Source organism: Glycine max, chromosome 1 (genome assembly GCF_000004515.6).
Source record: "Glycine max cultivar Williams 82 chromosome 1, Glycine_max_v4.0, whole genome shotgun sequence".
In the NCBI taxonomy this organism is placed as follows: Eukaryota; Viridiplantae; Streptophyta; class Magnoliopsida; order Fabales; family Fabaceae; genus Glycine; species Glycine max.
The window spans coordinates 8,671,227-8,693,953 of record NC_016088.4 but is presented as its reverse complement, the minus strand read 5'-3'; positions in this window follow the sequence as shown (position 1 = coordinate 8,693,953).

Here is a 22,727-nt window from a genome sequence, read left to right as displayed (position 1 = left end):
CCAAAATTTATGGTAAACTAAACTTTCAAAACCTAGCATCACCTGTTCCCATCCTTAAACATAAGTCACATCAGTGAAAAGATACTTCTGGCTCGAATAGCTAGGTAGAGAAAACGTGCAGTTTAGGAAAATAATAAAATATTGAGTGATGCTAAAGAAAAGCAGAAAAGATCTTTTTACTGTAGCAACACTTGATTTAAGTGACGGATATTTGAATTTGAGGTGTGAACGGATTTGAAGTTGACACCATATTCTTATCTTTGTCATTGGATACTAATTTAACAAAGTTTGAACTCATACTTTGACTTTCCTTTTTTATTTTTTTCATAGATAACTACAAACTGTTGTGTTAATTTTAGTTTATTTTATTTTTAATAATTTATACATAAAATTATCCATATACTATAAGTAAAGGAAGTTTAAAATTTTATTAATTGTTGGATCAAAATTCTAATTTAATAATAATCATTAATTTTACTAACAATTTTTTTGTAAAAAAATGCTTGACCATTTTATAATTATTAGATTTTTTATTAATTTGTGAATAATAATTGATTTGATTCAATGCAAAAAGAATTGTAAAAAAATGTTTAAACATTTTAAAATCATTAGATTTGTTTTATTAATTTTTCAACAGTGCTTGAACGTTTTAGAATCATTGTATTTTTTTTCTATCTATCTATTTATCTATATGTAAATGAGGCTTCCATAATTGTAAGATGTTAGATTGGAATTTCATCATATCTGAATAAATGAAAGATTAAATTGACCAAATTCATATTTTTTTTAAAATAATTATTCTATTATTCATAAAAAGTATATCACAATATATATTTATAATTATCTATATGTAATTAAATGATATTTTAAATCATTTTATAAAAAAATAATCAAATTTACAGTAATTTATAAATAACTATTAAATTTTAAATCATATGAGACGATAATTCACCAACGTCTTTCAGAACAAAAAAAATGCACAATAAATTTGTTTTTTACTAACGTCTTTACCTAATCAGATTTAATGAATTTAATTATATTAAATTTGTATTTAATTAATGATATTAAAAATAATAATGAATATGATTTTATAATTAAAAATATATTTTATAAATATGTAATTAAATTATTTTAAAATGATTTTATAACAAATGTAATTAATTCTCAACTTATAATTTATAAATAACGATTAAATTTTAAATCCTATGAGACGCTAATTTACCAACGTCTTTCAAAACAAAAAAGAAATGCAGAATAAATTTTTGTTTACTAACGTCTTTGCCTAATCAGATTTAATGAATTTTATTATATTAATTTTTTTTAATTAATGATATTAAAAATGATAATGAATTTATTTTATTATTAAAAATATATTTTATTAGTATGTAGCTAAATTATTTTAAAATGATTTTATAACAAATGTAATTAATTCTAAAATAATTTATAACTATACATTAATAATTAAAAAAATTTAAATCATATATGAGACGTTAATACACTAATGTAGTATTGATTTAAAAATTTTAAATTTTATTAAAAAATTACTGAATTGGTTTATTAGGAGTTGATTTTATTACATCTGTTATAAAATCATTATAAAATAATTGAATTACATATTTCTACAATATATTTTTAATTATGATATCAAATTCATTATTATTTTTAATATCATTAAATTCATTAAATCTGATTAGGCTAAAACGTTAGTAAAAAACAAATTACTGAATTGGCATCGAAATTTAATAAAAATGATTTTGGAAAAGACATAAATAGGTGAATTAAAAAAGGAATTTGAACAATTATAAGTTAATAGAAATTATATACTTTTTAAGATTCTATTATATTTTAATCATTATCTTATAAAAATAAAGAAAACTAACAATAACTTTGACGTTATTTTTTCACGGCAACTTTAATTTGATGACTATAATGACCGTAGTTTAGGCAAAAAAGTTGATGAGCAATTTATTAGACCTATGAAAGGTTAGAAATTGGCCAGGAACGAGTACTAAAAAAACTCATCTCCTTTATTTCGCATCCTTTTTCTTTTCTTTGATCTTCTGTATTTTTCATTCTTTAAAAAAAACGTCCTCTAAGATAAATGAACCTTATTAATTAATTTATTCAAGTTTTTTTATATATATATTCACACCGGTTTTCATTTTCTTATTAATAGGAATTAATATATCCTAACACTCAAATAATAATTGTAATCATAAACAACTCAAATAATTACTTACTGCTTGAACTTTATAAATACCCCAAACAAGCTATCAATAGAATTTAGTTTCTAACAGATTTTCAATACACCCGTGATAGTTTTTTATTCTTTTGACAGAACATCCGGGTTAGTAAATAATGAGTACTTCAAACAGCTAGCAAGATACAATAGTTACTTTCAATAATGGTCAATAAGAACTACTTACAACAATGATCAAGAAACAATAGCTCCAACTAATGAGACATCAAATTTACTCAGAAGAAGATTAAGGTATGGTGTATATAGCAATTTTCAATGCACCTTGAAACTACAATTATAAAATGAGTAAAGTATCAAATTAGTTCGTCACTTTTGGAGATGCTGTCAATTTGGTTCCTGAGATTTAAAAAATATTAAAATGATCATTGACATTACATTCCGATTGTCACGTTAGTCTCTGTCATTAGTAATCTCTTAACACCGTTAATAAATGTGTGATGTGGCACGTTAACATGCCACCTGAACGCATACGTGAAATTTCTATATCAGTTTCTTCTACTTGTCACGTTAAAATGACATAATTTAGGTGATCATCTTTTTCCCCAAAATGTTAAAACCTTAACGACTACTTTAACATTCATGCTTTCATTCTATTTTTCCTCCTACTCATACTCTTATCCAATTCTTATTCTTCTCCTATTCATCTTTCTCCATCTTTGTAGTTCTTCTTCTATTATTTTGTGGTCTACCATGTCTGCTAATTCAAGCACAAAGGGGAATGTCACGTCAAACCGTCTTTGCTATTGTCGTAGAAGAGTTACCATTCAAACAGGAAGGACGACAAGGAATAATGGGAGACTCTTTTATGCTTGTCCATTACCACAAGTAAGTAATGTTAATGGTGTTTTTTGTGCAAGATTGAACATGGGTATTTTGTTCTTTTCGTGGGTTGATGAAGACATTGATGTTGGTGCAACTGAAATAGGTAGAATAGAACCAATACCAGACTTTGGTCTAAGGTTGAGACGGAAGATTCTGCAAAGAGAAGTTAGGGTTTTAACATTTTGGAGAAAAAGATTATCACCTAAATTATGTCATTTTAGTCTCTTTAATGTTAATTTAGTCCCTCCTTACGTGGTAAGTAGAAGAAATTGATGTGGAAGTTCCACGTGTGCGTTCAAGTGACATTTAACGTGTCAAATCACACATTTACTAACGGTGTTAAGAGACTATTAACGACAGAAACTAACGTGGCAAACGGAATATAAAGTTGAAGATCATTTTGACATTTTTTAAATCTCAAGGACCAAATTGACAACCCCTCCAAAAGTGAGGGCCTAATTTGGTACTTTACTCATTATGAAATATAACCTTTATTTTTTATACTTCCTTCTTTTAGTATGTAATTAATCACAAGAAAAAGAACCATACGAAAAGAATCGAAAAAGAGCTTTTATAAGTTGAAAATGAATGAAGAATCATACAAATGAATGAAGAGTCATACAAATGATTTGAACTTTGAATCGTCAAAAGGAACTTTAAAAATCAAGATGGTTCCAAATGTATATATAATAATCAATGTCGTTTTCGATTTTAAACTATATAATAAGAATTAGATTTTATTTTAACTTTGAAATCCCTCAATTTATTCTCATCAAAAGCATGACATATATTGTTGTTAAATACTTTTTTTAAAAAAATGAAATTACTTAAAAAATGAAATTTCAAAATTAAATATCAAATTAATTATCTCAATATATTTCAACAATTTGTTTTATTCATTAATTTCATGTAACATCATAACATGTTTGATTGTTAATTATTTTTTAATTTAAAATTAGCTTTTTCGAATCACACACAAAAAAAATCTTAATATCTCCTCCAAATTCAAATATTAATACGAAATATACTTTTTTCCTTAATATCTACAAACAAATTCGACACACGGTCAATTGTATTTATTGTTGTTATTGAAAAACAACTAAGTAAATGAAAAACAGGTAATGTAAATTTATTTAAAAAATAAATATTTATAAATAAATTAGAAAAGGAAATATGATTTTTTTAAAAATGTAACTTTTTTGGGCACATAAATAAAAAAAATTAATGTCTACCGATGAATAAATCATGTAAATTGTTCATTAAATTAAAAATAGAGAAATGAACAAAAGAAAACAATAATATTATTAATGTATTATTTTTTGTGAATTTAAAGATAAATATATTTTCATTTGAATAATATTAATTATTATTTAATTAAGTATAATTTTATTTATGCTATTAAATATTTTAAAATTTTAATTTATTTATGCACATATATTTTAAAAAATATATTAAATATAATAAAAAAGTTTGTATAATTTAAAGAAACCCTTGCGTCATAAAATCTAGTAAAATTGAAAATAAACTTATTTTCCACATTATGGATGTTAAGATTTTTACATTGTTAAGCAATTAAGAATCACCTTAAATGTTGTTAAAAAAAATCATCTTAAATGTAACTTACAATAGATAGATTATTAATCTTAAATTTAATATATTTGTATATTAATTGTTTGAATAATATATATTTTTATAAATTTTAGGATTAAACACGTTTTTGTTCCTAAAAATTAAAATATAGCAATTTTTATTATTAAACCCTTATAAACTTGTAGAGAACTTTTAGTCCTTCTTTTCTCAACACAATCAATCTTCATTGTTAACAATAAACCATCAATTTGTAAAAACTAGAAAGTTAGTTGAAAGTTGGAATGTTACATTCGACAAAACTAACTGAAAAGCTAGCTAGTAGCTAAAAGCTGAAAGCTGGTAACCGAAAGTTAACTTATTAGATTATAAATGTTCGATAAAATTAGCTATTGAAGTAGCTGAAAGGAATAAAATAACAGAAAAATAATAAAATTAATATTTATTTAAGAAATGTAATTAGGAAATTAAATAAATATATTGAAGATAAAACGGAAGAAAATATAAAAAACTAGAAGTTAACATTTTAAAACACTATTAGAAAATACACTTTCAACATCGGTTATTTAGAACATTCTACATCGGTTCTAAAACCGATGTTGAAAGTGTCAATGTTGAATGTATCAATGTTAACATCGATTAAACTGATGTTAACATATATATGACAACATTGGTTCTGTAAATACCCGATGTTAAACACAATGAACAACAATAAAAAAAAAGTGTACGCATGATGAACGTTGACATCGATTTTGCAGTAAAACCGATGTTAATATGTTATATTAACATCGGTTTCCTAGAAAAACCGATGTTAATGTAATATATTAGCATCGGTTTCTTACGATAACCGATGTTAATATATTCCATTAACATCGGTTTTTCTAGAAAAACGATGTCAACGTTGATGATGCATACACTTATTTGGTGTAGTTCTTTGTGTATAACATTGGTTATGTGTAGATAATCGATGTTAATATACAAATGTTCACATCGGTTATTTATAAATAACCGATGTTAATATACAGGCGTTGACATCAGTTATCTACAGATGACCGATGTTAAAATACAAACGCTGACATCGGTTATACACAAATAACCGATATTAATATACAAACGTTAACATCGGTTTTCTATTACAACTGATGTTAAGGTTCATGTCGACATTGGTTTTTGTAAATAACCGATGTTGTTTATCATATTAACATCGGTTTTTGTTAATAACCGATGTTGTTTTCAAGTTTTTTTTTATATATACTTTATGTTTTTACAGTAAATTCAAAATTGTACCTGTTAAATGCAATTTCAAGCCCAATTCACAGCAAATAAATATTTTATTATGCTTTCAAGCGGTTTTAATGATAATAAACATCAAATAATTTATTTATCATAAAGAACAATCATCAAATGAATTCAATGTTCACATTACATAGAAAATGTCAAAAATGTTAAACCAAAGTAAACTAAAGCTAAAGATAATGTCCCTAAATCCTAGGCCTGATCTCTAACTCGAAGATAAAATTGTGCCCACTGGATCCGCAATGCCTTTAATCTCTCTGGCTCCAATGGTTTAGGATCGTTAAAATACTGCATGATGAAATAAATCATAATAAGTTAATAATGTAATACAAATTATAAATAAATCGATTTTGTTTGAAATAAACTTACCGCTTCACAATTATTCTTAAAAGTTCCTAAAATGATGGTGGACATCCAGTGCATCACATAGTAGCCGCACTCAGTACTTCCTTTTTGTCTATTACACTAAATACATAATGAAATTTGGATATTAATTAAACAACTAGTGTACAGACACATAAAGAAATATATATAAGTGGAAGTTTTATGTAAATGACGTACCTTGACGACAATCCACCTAGCAGAAGCCTTTGATTTAGGCTGTGGAGCATCATCAAGACCTTTTAAAGCACTGTTCCAGATGAGTAACAATTAAAAACTGGTGTTGTACATTGAGGTATTACAATGCAAATGTATTGAAAAGAACACTAACCTATTAATAATCCCCTTAAGGTAGTTGTCTGGCCTGTTATGCAATGAACAAAACCAGACAACTAGGTGTTCCTTGGGCAGGATGACCACCATCTGCCAGTGTCCGCTGCAGTGGAACCTAAAATGGGTTAGTACATTAGTAAACATTAATTAAATTTAGTTATTTTGTGACTTACCCATTTAGGTAGGCTCCAAGATAGACATTGCATTGTGAACTCTGCATCCAACTCTTTATGTAACTTTCAGACTCAAACTGCGATTGCCCAGACCTCTGAATGGACTGTGGCTTGAGGAATCCATAGATATCAGAATTCCCCACTCACATACATGTTTCAGTGAGATGCCTGTTTATGTTAAGTCAAAGTTAAATATTTATGAATTGAAAGCAATAACTTAGGTAATTAAAAGTAATATAAAATAACTTACAGAATCCACAACTGTAACACTGATATGCTGAGACATTGACCACCGTGTGCGATTTCGGAGAGGTCTTCGTGCTTTATGAAGAGGGGGAAATCTGGATTAAAGACCCCGGACACGGTGGCATCCCATCTAACCTAATAAGGCCTCAAGAAAAGCTCTGGGATGACCAATGTCATCAAATAAAGCAAATCATCGACCTCCGAATCAGGCTTTGGAAGTGGTTTTGCCGGAGACACAGCTACCTATTCATGAAACAAAGTTAAATAACCTAATTTGAGGCACGCTTAATGAATTAATTTAAAAATAAGAAACATATAGTAAGGACAATAAGTACCTGCTGTGATAAAGACTTGACCAGATGTGTCGGCCAAGCAAGGAAGGTGTGAAGTGCCTGCCCCACTAAGGAAACATCATCAGTAGGTACAAGAACTGGAGCCTCTACATCTGTAACCTCCTCCACACTCACCTTTACTTGGCCAGGCAACAAAGGAGTGTTATGAATAACAATGGATCCCTTATAAACTCTCCCCATGACAACCAGGCGGGCAGGATCTGCTTCTATGTACAAGCCGCACTTGTCAAAGTCACCCGTCTCAGGATCGTTTCCTGAGGGATCAACGCAACTCCCCTTTGTGCTCACTTGAGGACCGGAGGGACCAACCAAAGGGTCAGGAGGCACTACAAGTCCCTGAGATTGCATCTGCGACTGAAGCTGGGACTGCATGTGGCTGAAGGATGCCATGACCTGCCGCGTCACTTTCTCTGTGATGGACTCCTCTAGCTGGTCCCTGATTTGCTGGGTCAGCTGCTGCAATTCATCAGGAGGCAGAGAGGAAGCACTGCGGGACGTCCGTGGAGCCGATCCAAAGTATTGCTTGATGGTGACACCGGCTCCAGCAGCACGGACACGTCTAGGGTGCTCTGGACGTCCAATAGTAGCGGCGATAACATCTTGACGTCCATGGGGGACGAAGGATCCCTGTGTGGCCTGCTCCTCAAAGGAATCTTGCACAGAAAACACACAGTGGTACATGACATTCACAAAATATTGAAATATAATTGTAATGGTTAGTTGAAAATGACTTACAATCTTCTCAGCGATTTCCTTTGCGGCCTCAGTCGTCATCTCCCCTGTTTTCTTCGTGCGGGCCATCTTCCACTTCACGTGGCGTCTGACCGGGGATGGAGGGTCGATGACGCCATCAACGCTTCCTGACTGTGCAGCTTCCTCCAGCTTCTTCTTCGTCTTCTCATCCAGGAGCTTCTGCTCCAAATAATCATAACCCCCACGAGACAAAATGTGGGGGGCAGTATTCTGATTCTGGATGGCATGTGCCTTCTTGAAAAATAACTTAAATGTTTGAAATTGGTAGAATGAAGTATAACAACATCATGTTTTTTGAAAAACAACTTAAATGGCAAGGAACATATCTCCCAAGAAGGGTCTTTGCGAGTCTGGCAAAACTGGGCCCACTTTTCCTTGCTTATGTCGTATTTCTCACAGACAGTGTCCTCAACACCGTCCTGATCGGCTGCAAGGGCCCATTTCCTCGTGAGGTCTGATTTAAACTACCTCCATCTCTCCCCGACGGTCTGTAGTAACTTCCTTTTCGTCCTACTGTTAGAAGCCTCTGGGATATCAAATTCCGCCTGACAACATCAAATAAAGTTTATTCATTACAATAATGTACTTTTTGGCTATTAATGAAACAAAATCAAATAAGAAAAGAAAAATACCTGAATATCCTCCCAAATCAGGTCCTTCTGAGCAGTAGGGACCTCCTTCCAGTTCTCGTAGGTGACGTCCACCTTATCACGCGCCACAATCCCCAAATATGTTCTTAATTTCTTCCTGTGGGGACTGTCGGCCTTCCCGGTAGCAGGATCAACATGCACCACTGGTCTCTCAGCACCAGGTGGTCTAGTGGACAACGATCGTAGACGTGAGGCTTTGCGTGTCCGCTTCATGGCAGACGGCGAAGCCGATGCGTTCGAAGGAGGAGGAGGAGGAGTGGAGGCAGGTGGAGAACCCATGATCTTTTATACAATAACATACAACAACATATAAAATAGGATTAATCAAAAGAGAATTAGTCATAAGTTTTTTTTTGGAAGGCAAAAGTATAATATTATTAATAAAACATAATAATACCAGAGGTACTGAGGACATCAAATACAAGACACCCAAGGTGCCACCTTCCAAAAACAAAAAACCCAACAAAACCCCAGCGCAGAAGGAGACAAGACAAATTAACCAAATGACTCCGAAAGATTGGTAGACCAATGGTTAAATAAAGTATTGAAACCTTTCTCACTAGCTTTTAACCAAGACCAAGCAAGAAATAAAGCATCATCCATGACTTTGGGAGGGTCAAAAGGGGTGCCCTGAAAGTGATTTAGTTGTGCTTTTTAATTGTGATTTGGGGCAACCATGTTATAAAAAGTCTATTACATGTAATCAACAATCAATGTATGCTTGATGGAATATAAATACTATATCTTCAGAAATACACATGTACATGGCATCCTTAGGACTACACTGTAATTTACAAAACAAAAGTTGAAAGGAAAGATATTGAGCTGGTAGACGAGGAAGAAGCACAGATTGGTGCTGATCGTTCTAGTGCAACCTCTAATAAATCTGAGATTTATAAGGAGGAAGCACGAAATGTAGCACAGAAGCATAAACCAAAGAGGGTGGAGAGTGTCAATGCTGATGCAGAAGCCTTTAGTGATCAATGGAAAATTCAGATTGCTTTATGCATTCTGATGCTGAAGTACTAGAACATACGAAGAAAAGAGATACAGGCCATCAAAGTGTGTCATTGGAGAATAAGACAGGAGATTCAACTGTGCTGATTATAGGAGATTCGGCTAAAGTTGTGATAAAACAAGACATGAAGGGAAGAAAGCATAAATATGGGTTTAACAACAATAAACATGAGAAGACAGAGAAGAAAAGGGTGGTGGATGATGAAACTGACGACAAACATGAGTTGTATGAAGTCCTAAGGATACCATCTAAAACAAAATACTGATGCCTCAATCAGAGAAAAATGTAGCTGTCACTTACTTGCTTTGGTGACCTCTGTCTCTGCAGAAAATTACATTAGACGATGTTAATCAATTCTCCTTCATCATGATCATTTCGATTAGCATGAACATCGTTAGCTTCTTCTTCTCCGACAACGTTAGGAGTGATTTGAGCGGTCAAAGGACTAACATAGGTGTCCATGTATGAATCATCATCTTCTACATTAACACCAATTGTTTTGCCCTGCAAAACCATGCACCACCTTTCATCACAAGGGTTTTGCACGTAAAATACTTGTCTAGCTTGTTCTGCCATGATGAAAGGGTCATTGTGGTAACCAAGTTTCTTTAGGTCTACCAACGTAAATCCTATATCATCGGTGCGCACACCAGTGTTGCTGTCAACCCATTTACATTTGAAAACACATACCGTAAATTTCACATAGTTAAGCTCCCAAATTTCATCAATGAACCCAAAGTAAGGGATGAAAGCTACACAGGGATTGGCGTCATTGACACTTGCAAAGTGTTGAGATTCAACCCTTAGGGTGACCCTGCTGTTCTGCATTGTACTTTTGTCATCTTGTGCTTTTGTGTAAAATGAATACCTGTTTATGTCGTATCCTTGCCAGGTTATAACATTTCTTTTAGGTCCATCTGCTAGCTTTCTTAATGTTTCTGAAGCATTCTCATCTTCAAAGATTGTATCTTTAAATTAATCACAGAAAGTCTTGTTATGCTTTTTCAACACCCAATTCTTTGACATTTTCTGATTATTCTGTTTGACTAAAGTTTCATGCTTAACTATGTATGGCAAAACTTCATTACTGTTGTTCAAGACATACAAGTGAGCTTGTAACAAATCTTCTACACTTGGAGTGATCACATGCAGTCCTCTTGAACCCTTACCACCCACTCTGTCATCATGCCGAGACTCAGGAAGCCCAACAGGTTTAGCCTTCTCTAAGTATTCTGAACAAAATTCAATGGCTTCTTCTACAATGTACCTCTCAACAATAGATGCTTTTGGACGATATATATTCTTTGTATACCCTTTTAAGATCTTCATGCATCGCTTAATCGGGTACATCCACCATAGATAAATAGGACCACAACATTTGATTTCTCTGACCAGATGCACAATCAAGTGAATCATGATGTCAAAAAAAGCAGGGGGAAAATACATCTCCAACTGGCACAATATAATTGCGGCCTCATTTTCCATCTCATCAAACTTGACTGGATCAATGACTTTGCTACATATAGCATGGAAGAAAAAGCACAGGCGAGTTATCGCTAACCTGACTTTGTTTGGCAAGATGTCTCGTATAGCCACGGCTAACAATTGTTGCATGAGCACGTGACAATCGTGAGACTTTAACCCTACAAGCTTAAGCTCCTTCAACTGCACAAGGCTCTTAATATTTGAAGAGTATCCTTGTGGAACCTTCACCCGACGAAGACACTGACAAAAACTTATCTTCTCCTTCTTGGACAAAGTATGGCAGGATGAGGCAAGTAAATTTTCTTCCCATCAGACCTTGGATGCAACTGTGATCGTATACCCATATCAGCTAGATCTTGACGGGTATTCAAGCCATCCTTCGTCTTGCCTTGAATGTTAAGGAGCGTCCCAATCACACTGTCACAAACATTTTTCTCCACATGCATAACATCAGTACAATGTCTAACGTCAAGATCACACCAGTACGGAAGATAAAAGAAAATGGACCTCTTCTTCCATATGCAGCTCTGACTTTTATCCTTCTTTTGGGTCTTCCCAAATACAGTATTCAAGTGTTGAACCCGCTGATATACCTGCTCACCAGTCAACGGTATCGGCACAATATCATGCTCTTGACTTCCATTAAAAGCTTTTTTCAGTCATCTGTAAGGATGATTGAGTGTTAGAAAGCGGTGATGCCTACTGTAGACAGTTTTTCTCCTATGTTTAAGTTGTATGTAACTTGTATTTTCTTCACAGATGGGGCATGCATGATGACCCTTAACACTGTAACCGCTGAGATTCCCATATGCTGGAAAGTCATTAATGGTACAAAAAAGCATTGCACGCATTTCAAAGGTCTCCTTGCGAAATGCATCAAACACTACAACCCCCTCGTCCCACAACTTTCTCAGATCTTCAACCAACGGACTTAGATAAACATCAATATCATTTCCTGGCTGTCTTGGGCCCGATATCATCATAAACAACATCATGTATTTTCACTTCATGCACAACCAAGGAGACAAATTGTAAATTACTAGTAGAACTGGCCATGAACTGTGTTGAGTGCTTAAGGTGCCATATGGATTCATTCCATCACTGGCTAGTCCAACTCTAAGATTTCTTGGCTCTTTCCCGAAATCTGGATACAAACCATCAATCTTCTTCCACCGCAAGCAATCAGCCGGATGACAGACCATTACATCAGAAATCCTTCCATTTGCATGCCATGTAAGGTCTTTTGTGTCATCCTCATTAGAAAAAAGACGCTTAAACCTTGGAATGATTGGAAGATACCACAAAACCTTCGCTGGGGGGCCCTTGTTCGAGTTTTCATCAGAACTGCTTTCTTCTTCATTCTTCACTTTGTACCGTGAAGTCCCACAGATAGGGCATTTGGACATTTCTTGGAATTCATGCCTGTACAGTATGCAATCATTGGGGCAAGCATGAATCTTCTGATACTCCATACCCATTGGACACAATATATTTTTCGTCTTATTGTAACTTTTAGGCAACGTGTTGTCCTCTGGAAGCAGATTGTGCACTACCTCAAGCAGTGAGGTGAAACTTTTGTCACTCCACCCATACCTGGCCTTCACATTAACCAGACTTAACACATCAGACTTGCACCCTGCATACAAAGGCTTCTTAGAATCACTCTGCAATCCTTCATACACAGGGGTGTGTGCTTGCTGGAAAGACTCTTGTCCAAGGTCACAAATCATGTCCTCTAACCGATCTCCCATTTCTACATCAAACGTTTCAGATTGGGACCCACTCTGCATGTCTATGACTTCACTATGCCATATCCACGTCGTGTAATTCTTCTTAATCCCATCACACAATAGATGGTCTCGTATGTCATCGAGTAATTGTCGTCTTCCATTCAAACAGTTGATGCAAGGACAATAATATTTTCCTTCTTCATTTGGTCGACCTCTTTCTGAAGCAAATTGCAAGAACTGTTCGACGCCATCCTCATATTCTTGGCTCATGCGACTTTTATTCATCCAACTTCGATCCATCTAAGCAATTCCATGCATGAAAATCTCACTTTTTTATTTATAGGTGTGGTCTTATCCCATTTAGGAAAACTGTCTTTTATGTTAGCTTCAAACGTCAGGGTTACCATTATTTACAAAAATTTGACTAAATTTCGACAGTATTTCGCATTGGTCTCTAAGTACACGACATGACATCGGTGAAATGAATTTCCCGATAATCAAGTATGCACTCAGAGAACAATATGAAATGCATTGAATCGAAATTTAATCAAATTAATGAAAATAATAATAACCTTCACGAACGAATCTAACATAAAAATACCAGTCTCCCCAAACTGTCCAAACGGACAAATCAAGACTAAATACAATGACTAATGCAAACTGTCCGCAAGAGTCATTGCATTCAGTCTCAAACGGGAATCTAAGGTTCACTCAACATGAACAACAGTTGTTTATATAGCAAATTACATTGATCACATACAAGAACATACAAAAGGTAAAATTCAATTACAGACAAATATAGACATCAGCAGTTGATTATGTAACTAATTTAAAATGTTGGGTTTGAAGGGTGCTTATGATTTATTATTGTAGTTGGGTATATGTGTGTGTGTGGGTGTGTCTGTGGTTCCTTCAGGTTTGACACTGCACAAACTCTTGTGTCAAGGTTCCTTCAGGTTTCTTCTTTTTTCGAGGACGAGGGTGAGAGCCCCGTTGAGTCTGATGAAACAAAAGTCCAAACTTGGAGCAGCCAACACTACAGGAACGAAGCTGTGGTTGTTGTTGCTGCTCCACGGTTGCAAAAGTATTCTAGTTTTGATGACCAGAGTGGGGAGAAGCCTCTGCTTTTGCCCATTCAAAGCTTGAAATCTCGCTCATCTGAAGAAGATATTGATGTTCAATCTCTGAACATGTCAATGAGTTCTAAAAGATTTTCAAGCTATTCAAATAGAAAAGCAGAAGTTGAAGTTGTTGATGTTGATGTTGATGTTGATGTTCAATATCTAAATAGGTCAACAACCTTCAAAAGGTTTTCAAGCAATTCAAATAGAAATGCAGAAGTTGAAGCTGATGGTGTTGATACAAATGTTTAATCTCTAAATAGGTCAACAATTTCTCAAGGATTTTCAAGCAATTCCAATAGAAAAACTGAAGTTATAATGTTGTCTTCAAACACTTATGTTATAATGTTGTCTTTAAACACAGAGGATTCAGTGAGGAAGAAAGGCTTCTACAAGTCTTGTCCTCCACCACCGCCACCAACAATGTTTCAGAAATCAGTGTTCATGAAGCCAAGGTTCGATGGTTCATCCAACGAAGCACCTTCCTTCAATAAGGAGTTGAAGAGAAGCTTCACAAGTGAGAGAACCACACCAGTGGGAAAGAAAAGTCATGAAGAAAATAAATCCATGCAAGGCACATTGTTTAGAAGTAACAAGTTCATGGGGCATGCAAGTGTGCGTCTTATGTCACAGCCAGCTGAGAAAGAAAGCCTTCTTGTGGAATCTGACGATGATGATGATGACGATGACACAGAAACCAAGGACCAAGACATTGAAGGAGGAAGAACCGTTGCTCAGAACAATGACAGGGGAAAGGGTCCACCTGTTATTGGTGGAGAAAGTTCAAAAACAGATGGTGATGAAGGACCAGATGTGGATAAGAAGGCTAATGAGTTCATTGCTAAGTTTATAGAGCAACCAAGGCTTCAGAGAATCGAGTCAATCAAGAGGAGTGCAAGAAACTCTTCAAGGTAATAATATTGAAGATGGATACATATCATATCCTTCTATTTACTACATTAGTTAAATGGAATGTAATTAAATTGACGTGTATGTTTATTTCCACAGCTTAAGGTTGTAATTGGATTGTTGTCCTCTTCCCCTCCCCATGAATATCTATCGTATAGATAGATTAACTGATTTTACCTGTGCTTTGCTCTAACTTCAAATTTTTTTGTGTATTTTCAACTTTCTGTTGTGTGTGTGTGTGTGTATGTGGGTGTGTGTGTGTGTGAACAGTACAACCTGCATTTCAAAGATAGCTTTAGGGGGGGACTATTCATAGATACTCATTAGATGTTAGATAAGTTAGTCAAACAAATACAACAATTTATCTACCAAACAATGGTATTGGGCTTACAAATTCATTATTTGTTACAGCAATATATCAAACAATTCTAAAAGTATACCTGTAATGCATACAAACAATTTGACAGTAGTTTTCGAATAAAACATATAAATACCTGAGTTTAAGGCTTCAGCACAATTCACTTTCCAGCAATGACCGCAAGACCAGTTTTAATTAATTTCGAAACAACAATGACCTCTGGCTTCTCAACAATGCCTATCACCATAGGATAATTTCAAAGTCAACAGAAGCACAATAAATCTTATCATAATAATAATAGGAAGAATTTTGTAATGACTTATTACAAAAAGAAAATTATCTGAAGCCGATATAATGTTTACGAACATGCTAAAATGGTAGGAAATAACAAATTATTCTGTATTATATGTTCCTCTAACTCTGGCCCGGTTGTATCATTACCAAAAATTTAGAAAATTACATTCTTCTTTTAATATCTTCTAATGGGCAATAAGGTGCTGGAACCTTTATGTCTTCTAGACAAGGTAAGAGTTTTAAAAAAAATCCCATTCCCTCTTAGGAAGGTAACCACAACACTCAGTTGAGGGCAGTGTCAGTAAGTCATTTTGATTTGGAACAAAAATGATTTCTACTGCAAGTAGAAACCAGTAGTGATCTGTTTCTGTTTAATCACTACAAAATATTAAATCCTTTTGATTTATGAGTTTCTCAAACTTGTTTATTCACTTCATGCAGAACTAGGAAACTGCTGTGGAGCAACCGAGTGAGTTCTAATGTTATATACTCCTTACAGCACATGCATAGTGACACATCAACATTAGCTGTTGGCGGAATAGATGGTATCTTAAGATTGCTAAATCAGAACGATGGCAGTGTTGTTTCGAGTTGTGTTATAGGAGATAAATTGTTTTCACTAGATCCTCTGTTTTTGAATAATAAATTGTAACCTTTTTGGATTCTTTTTTGACAACATCGTTTTCACTCTAATTCAAATTTTTGAGGATAGGACACAGAGTAACATTTTTGTAGTAAAAGTGAAAACAAAAAATCCTCACTTGCTCACAACAAACAGTCCTTTATTTGTCTTGCATTCTGCATTCATACAAATATTTATGAAAAGAAAGACAATTGTTCAATGCATACCTTGGAATGTATTTGCATCAATTATTAGAAAATTTATTAGCATATATTCAATGTATATTTTGGAGTGCAGAGTGGGATCCTTGGGGTGTTCCAGATGATTACAGATGTGAGGTGATTGAGAATGATGCACCAGTTCCCAAGCATGTTCCTCTCCCTATAGAATTTGACAAGACGCTAGAGGCACTTTGATAGAACCAGCAGGGCTACTGGCTTCGAGGGCCTGCTCCCCCAAGAAGAAGAAGAAGGAGAAGAACTAAGAAGGAGAGGAATTCTGTGTTTTTCATTGATTTCCCACTTGCTTAATTACATGGCTATTTATTATGATTCCTTACTAACAGAATTTGTCTCTTTGTGATTATAGGAATATTACAAAATGCCCAAATCTGTTAGGGATGTCCCCTGATAATAGACAACTTTTATTCCTAGCAAGATCATGATCCTAGCACAACCAATCTTCTATACAAAATCCCTGAGGTATGCTAGTTTCGTAATCTTTCTTTTGGGCTTCACCATTTGCACCCCTGCTTGCACCTCTGGTTCTGCTTCTTTGTTTCTATTTTTCTGTTGCTGTGTATGCTTCCCTATCACACTTTCAATCAGGGAATCATATCCCTGCTGCCAGCTCTAGTGAATCACCATCAAGTGAATGGATCTAATGTCTTCTTCCTATCCAGGTTCTTCTAAATTTACTGTCTATTGTTTATAAATGTTGTAATTATGAATTAAACCGTAGAATTAAAATGTAATCTTGTTTCTCCCATATTTCTTTATATGATTGATTACATTTATCATAATTATCTTGTAGGAGAATTCTGGCGCGAGGAAGAGAAATTTGTCTTTCTAATATCCTAGAATAAAAATTTGTCCATATCATGCCACTTCACCCCTAATCACTCTCCACCGCAGTTAAATTTTCAAACCCCCCAACCCCGATTTGGATTTGGCATACACTCCTATAGTCCTATCACACTTGACTCGAACTCTGGGTTTTTGGTTCAATTTAGTCCTAGACAAGCATTTTTTCATTTCCCCAAATGCATCAGTTTTTATTGAATTCATTCAAGGACAAGCATTTCGTTAGAAGACAATCCCAAAACAAAAAATGGGTTCTTGTCCTTTTGTTTACTGCAATTACTAATTGGATTCTATATTGAGATTTGTTCAACAAGCATCCACTAACTGGGGGGAGGGGGAGCATGAACAAAAGGTACCACATAATCCGATTGTAGGTAAACAAGGGGTGCAGTGGGAGCTATGTAGACATGCAAATGGAAAAAGTTAGTCTGAGCCCAAGGGGTGCAGTGGAGGAGCAGAAAGAAGAAGTTATCGAGGTGGCAGAAATGGATCAGAAGCAAAAAGACTTGGTGGTCTTGTCTGGTGCCAAATGGCCAGCCATTAGAAGGCTCATCTCAAAGCATAAGGTGGATATTTTTTGTATTCAAGAAACTAAGAAAAAGAGCTTTAATAAAGGTATATGTCAGTCCATATGGGGGGATTCATCTGCCTCCTGGGACAATGTACCTTCAGTTCAGGCTGCTGGTGGGTTGTTATGTTTATGGAATAATTCTGTTTATGAGGTGGAAAGGAGGGAGAAAGGTAGAAACTTTCTAATGCTTGAAGGTAGGTGGGTCAATAATAAGCAGAGAATGTTTCTTGTTAATGTTTATGCCCCTTGTGACCTTGCTGGGAAGAGAGTTCTTTGGGATGAATTGAAGCAACTGAGGGCCTCTAATCCTCCTAGTGTCTGGTGTTTTCTGGGGGATTTTAACAGTATTAGAAGCCAAGAGGAAAGAATTAGTTCCTCTCAAAGAACTGCTGATCTCTCGGGTATCTCAGACTTCAATCAATGGATATCCGAGATGGAGCTCCAAGAGATTAAGTGTGCTGGTAGCAGTTTTACTTGGATTAGGCCCAATGGAAGTGTCAAGAGCAGGCTTGACAGATTCCTGGTTTCAGACCAGTGGTTGTCTATTTGGCCTGATAGTTGTCAACATGTCCTCCCAAGGGACTTTTCTGATCATTACCCAATCATTTTGCAAACTAAGATGGTGGACTGGTGTCCTAAGCCTTTTCGGGTAGTTGATTGGTGCCTTCATCATAAAGGGTATCAAAGATTGGTGAGGGAGGCTTGGAGTAGTGCTGAGCAGGGGGGCTGGGGGGGATTTGTGCTCAAAAACAACCTGAGGTACTTAAAAGATGTCATAAAGCAGTGGAGTAAAGATTATGGGTTCATTAGTGCCAAGGGGATTTAGAAAATTCAGCAGAAGCTAAATGAAGTGGAAGATCTAGCCTCTAATAGAAGTCTATCTGAGGATGAGATTAAGGCTAAGAGAGCCTTACAGCAAGATCTGTGGGAGGCCTCAAATGCCTATGAATCTCTTTTGAGGCAGAAATCTAGAGCAAAGTGGTTAAAAGAAGGTGACTGCAATTCAGCTTATTTCCACAAAGTCATAAATTTAAGAAGAAATTATAATGGTCTACAAGGAATTCTCATTGATGGTGTGTGGGTTCAGAACCCCAATGTAGTCAAGAATGAAGCTGTGAATTTTTTCCTCAAGAGATTCACTGAACAACACTATTTCAGACCTACCCTTGATGGAGTTCAATTCCCCTCAATTAATTAGAGGCAGAGGGAGGACTTGATTGCTCCTTTCTCAAATCATGAGATCAAGGAAGCTGTGTGGAGCTGTGGTGGGGACAAATGTCCTGGGCCTGATGGTTTTAATTTCAATTTTATTAAAGAATTTTAGGGAGTGGTGAAACCTGACTTTAGAAGATTTGTGGATGAGTTCCATGTGCATGGCAGCTTCCCTAGAGGCAGTAATGCTTCCTTTCTGGCTCTAATTCCCAAAGTAAAACACACTCAGTCCTTTGATGATTACAGACCAATCTCCTTGATTGGTTGTATGTACAAGGTGATAGCCAAGTTTTTAGCAAATAGATTGAGGCATGTTATATTTGTCCTTATTGATGAGAGACAAACAACTTTCATCAAAGACAGACATATCCTTCATGGCATATTATTTCTCAATGAGGTGATTGAGGAAGCTTGTAGAAGCAAGAAGCCAGTTATGGTCTTCAAGGTGGACTTTGAAAAGGCCTATGACTCAGTCTCATGGTCTTTCTTGGATTATATGCTGCAAAGAATGGGCTTCTGTCCCAAATGGAGAAAATGGATTTTTGTTTGCCTCAACTCAGCAACCATATCAATTCTTGTTAATGGCAGTCCTACAAAGGAGTTTGCTCCTACTAGAGGTTTGAGGCAAGGGAATCCTTTAGCCCCTCTGCTTTTTAACATAGTTGGAGAAGGCATCACAGGATTGATGAGGGAAGCAGTTTAGAAAAACTTGTATAGAAGTTACATGGTTGGATAGAAAAAAGAACCCACTAATATTTTGCAGTATGCAGATGACACAGTTTTTGTGGGAGAGGCTGCTTGGGAGAATGTTTTTGTTTTGAAGGCTCTGCTTAGAGGCTTTGAATTGGCCTCAGGTCTGAAGATTAATTATGCTAAAAGCCAGTTTTGGATTATAGGAGGTATGGTTAATTGGGCCAATGAAGCAGCCCAAATCCTAAATTGTAGGCAATTGGAAACTCCTTTCTATTATCTGGGTATCCCTATTGGGGCTAAACCCTCAAGCAGGTTGGTGTGGGAGCCTTTGATCAAAAAATGTGAATCTAAATTATCCAAGTGGGCAAAGAAAAATATATCCATGGCAGGGAAGGTCACTCTGATAAATTCTATCCTCAATGCTTTACCAATTTACCTCTTATCCTTCTTCAAGATTCCTCAAAAGGTAGCTCATAGATTGGTAGCATTGCAAAGGAATTTTTTATGGGGGGGGGGGGGGAGGGGGGAGATAAGGATTACAAGAAAATTCCGTGGGTAAAATGGGAGGTTATTTTCCTTCCTAAGGCTGAAGGGGGTCTGGGGATTAAAGAAATATCTAAATTCAATGTAGCTTTGCTGGGCAAATGGATATGGGCCTTAGCTTCTGATCAGCAACATTTATGGGCTAGAATCATTAACTCCAAATATGGAGGTTGGACAGAGTTCCAGTTTGGATGAGACAAAAGGGGATTTTCCTACTGGTGGAGGGACCTGAGGAAGCTTTATCATCAGAAATGTGGCTATCCAAGAAATATGGCTATGTCTTCACTTGGAGGCTCCTCAAGGACAGGCTCCCCACTAAGGGTAATCTCATAAGAAGAAATGTGGCTATCCAAGAGGCTGTTTGTCCTCTCTGTGGTCAAGTGCAGGAGGAAGTGGGTCATCTCCTCTTTAATTGTAAAAGGACAATAGGCCTGTGGTGGAAATCCACGAGATGGATTCAGGCTGTAGGACCTCTTCCAGCTTCCCCAGCAAGCCATTTTGCCCAATTTTGTGATGGGTTTGGTGCAGAAATAAATCATAGCAGATGGTGTGGGTGGTGGGTTGCTCTAACTAGTGCTATATGGCAGCATAGGAACCTCCTGATCTTTCAAGGAAATCCTTTTGATTCCTCTAAAGTCATGGAAGAGGCTATGTTTCTAGTTTAGTCTTGGCTAAAAGTTAGAGAGAAAGGCTTCAACACTAGTTTTAACCACTGGTCTTCCAACATATCGGACTCCTTTGGTTAATCTATGTGGGGTTGCCTTTCCTGTTGGGTTAGTTTGGGTTTTCTTTTGGAGGGCAACACCAGAGGTGCTTTGTATTTCCTTTCGTTCAGTACCCCTTGTATTGCTTACATTATCTTAATAATATATTATATTTTCTGCCTTAAAAAAAACTCTACAAGCAAAATATCCTACTTTGTATTTAATAAGCAATCAACAAACCTTTCTATTTCTATTTTTTACACGTTTAAAACTCAAACATATAAAATATAAAATATATAACAAACTAACAAAGATAAAGACAAAAAAAAGGAAATATAAACTCACCTCACTTTTTCACTAGAAGGAACAGATTGTACGAAGGCTAAAGGATTCAATCTTACTTCTGACGCTGATAGAGGTTAAGATATTCCAGTGGTTGTAACCTATGAACAAAGAAGCTATCAGTAAAGCAATAAATAATTATACCCATTTGAGTTCAGTTTAATTTTTTATGACAATATTGAACGCAGCTGCAAGTAAAAATGTTATTATCATCACAAATAAATATCAATCAAATTTGGTAACTAACTTAAGCAATTTGGTCTTCAAGTTGGTGTGTATTAGGCAACCAAATTGACTGGTTCAGAACTTTATTTTTCAATATTAAGGATAAATTTACCTAAATATTAATTTCTCAAACTAAATTGAAAATTTTAAAAGTTAATGATTAAATTCATTTTTGTAATATGAAAAGGATGTAAATTGATTAATAGAACTAGTATCAAAGCCACCAAATTGATGCAGTGCAACTTCTAGAACAGCACAACAATCTTATAACCTTGACAAATTTTTGCAGCTTCCTTGACAAGTAAAGACAGGCCAAACATCACCATAGATGCTTTGCCTTGTGACTCAACTTGAGGAAACCAACCAAATGATGAAATGGTTCCGGTTTTGATTACTACATGCATTCCAAGCATCATCATAGCTTAAACCACCACACTCTTTATCAGACAAGGCACCACACTGGACAGGAGAATGGGACCCCATTTTGAAATCCCTCCAGCATGTCTCATAGCACTTGTAAGCAACTATAATGACTTAGTATCGTCTTAGTCTAATTTAAATCTCCAAATTCACAGTAACATGAACGGGTAACAAAACCTATTGTTTGGAAAAATAATCATATTGCCTAGTCTCAGCTTAGTTAAATATCAATCATATTAGTTAGTCTAACTAAGGTTTCGAAACATCACAGCAGAGACAAACCATTGAACAATGGACAATGTGGTTGCAGTCACGGAAGCGCAACCCAGTTTGCGACAAAGATGAACTTAGGCAGAAGGAGAAAGAAGAAGAATGCCCTGGGAGTACCCTTTCCGGGACTCTTTCCTTTCCTAGTTTTCTTCGACCTGTGAAAGTGAGCAAATGTTAAAACGAGGAACGCCTAATGTTAAAACGAAAGGACGTACCTCAATCGATAAGTGGCAGAGACGAACTCCACAAAGACGAACTCCACAATGTGGTTGCA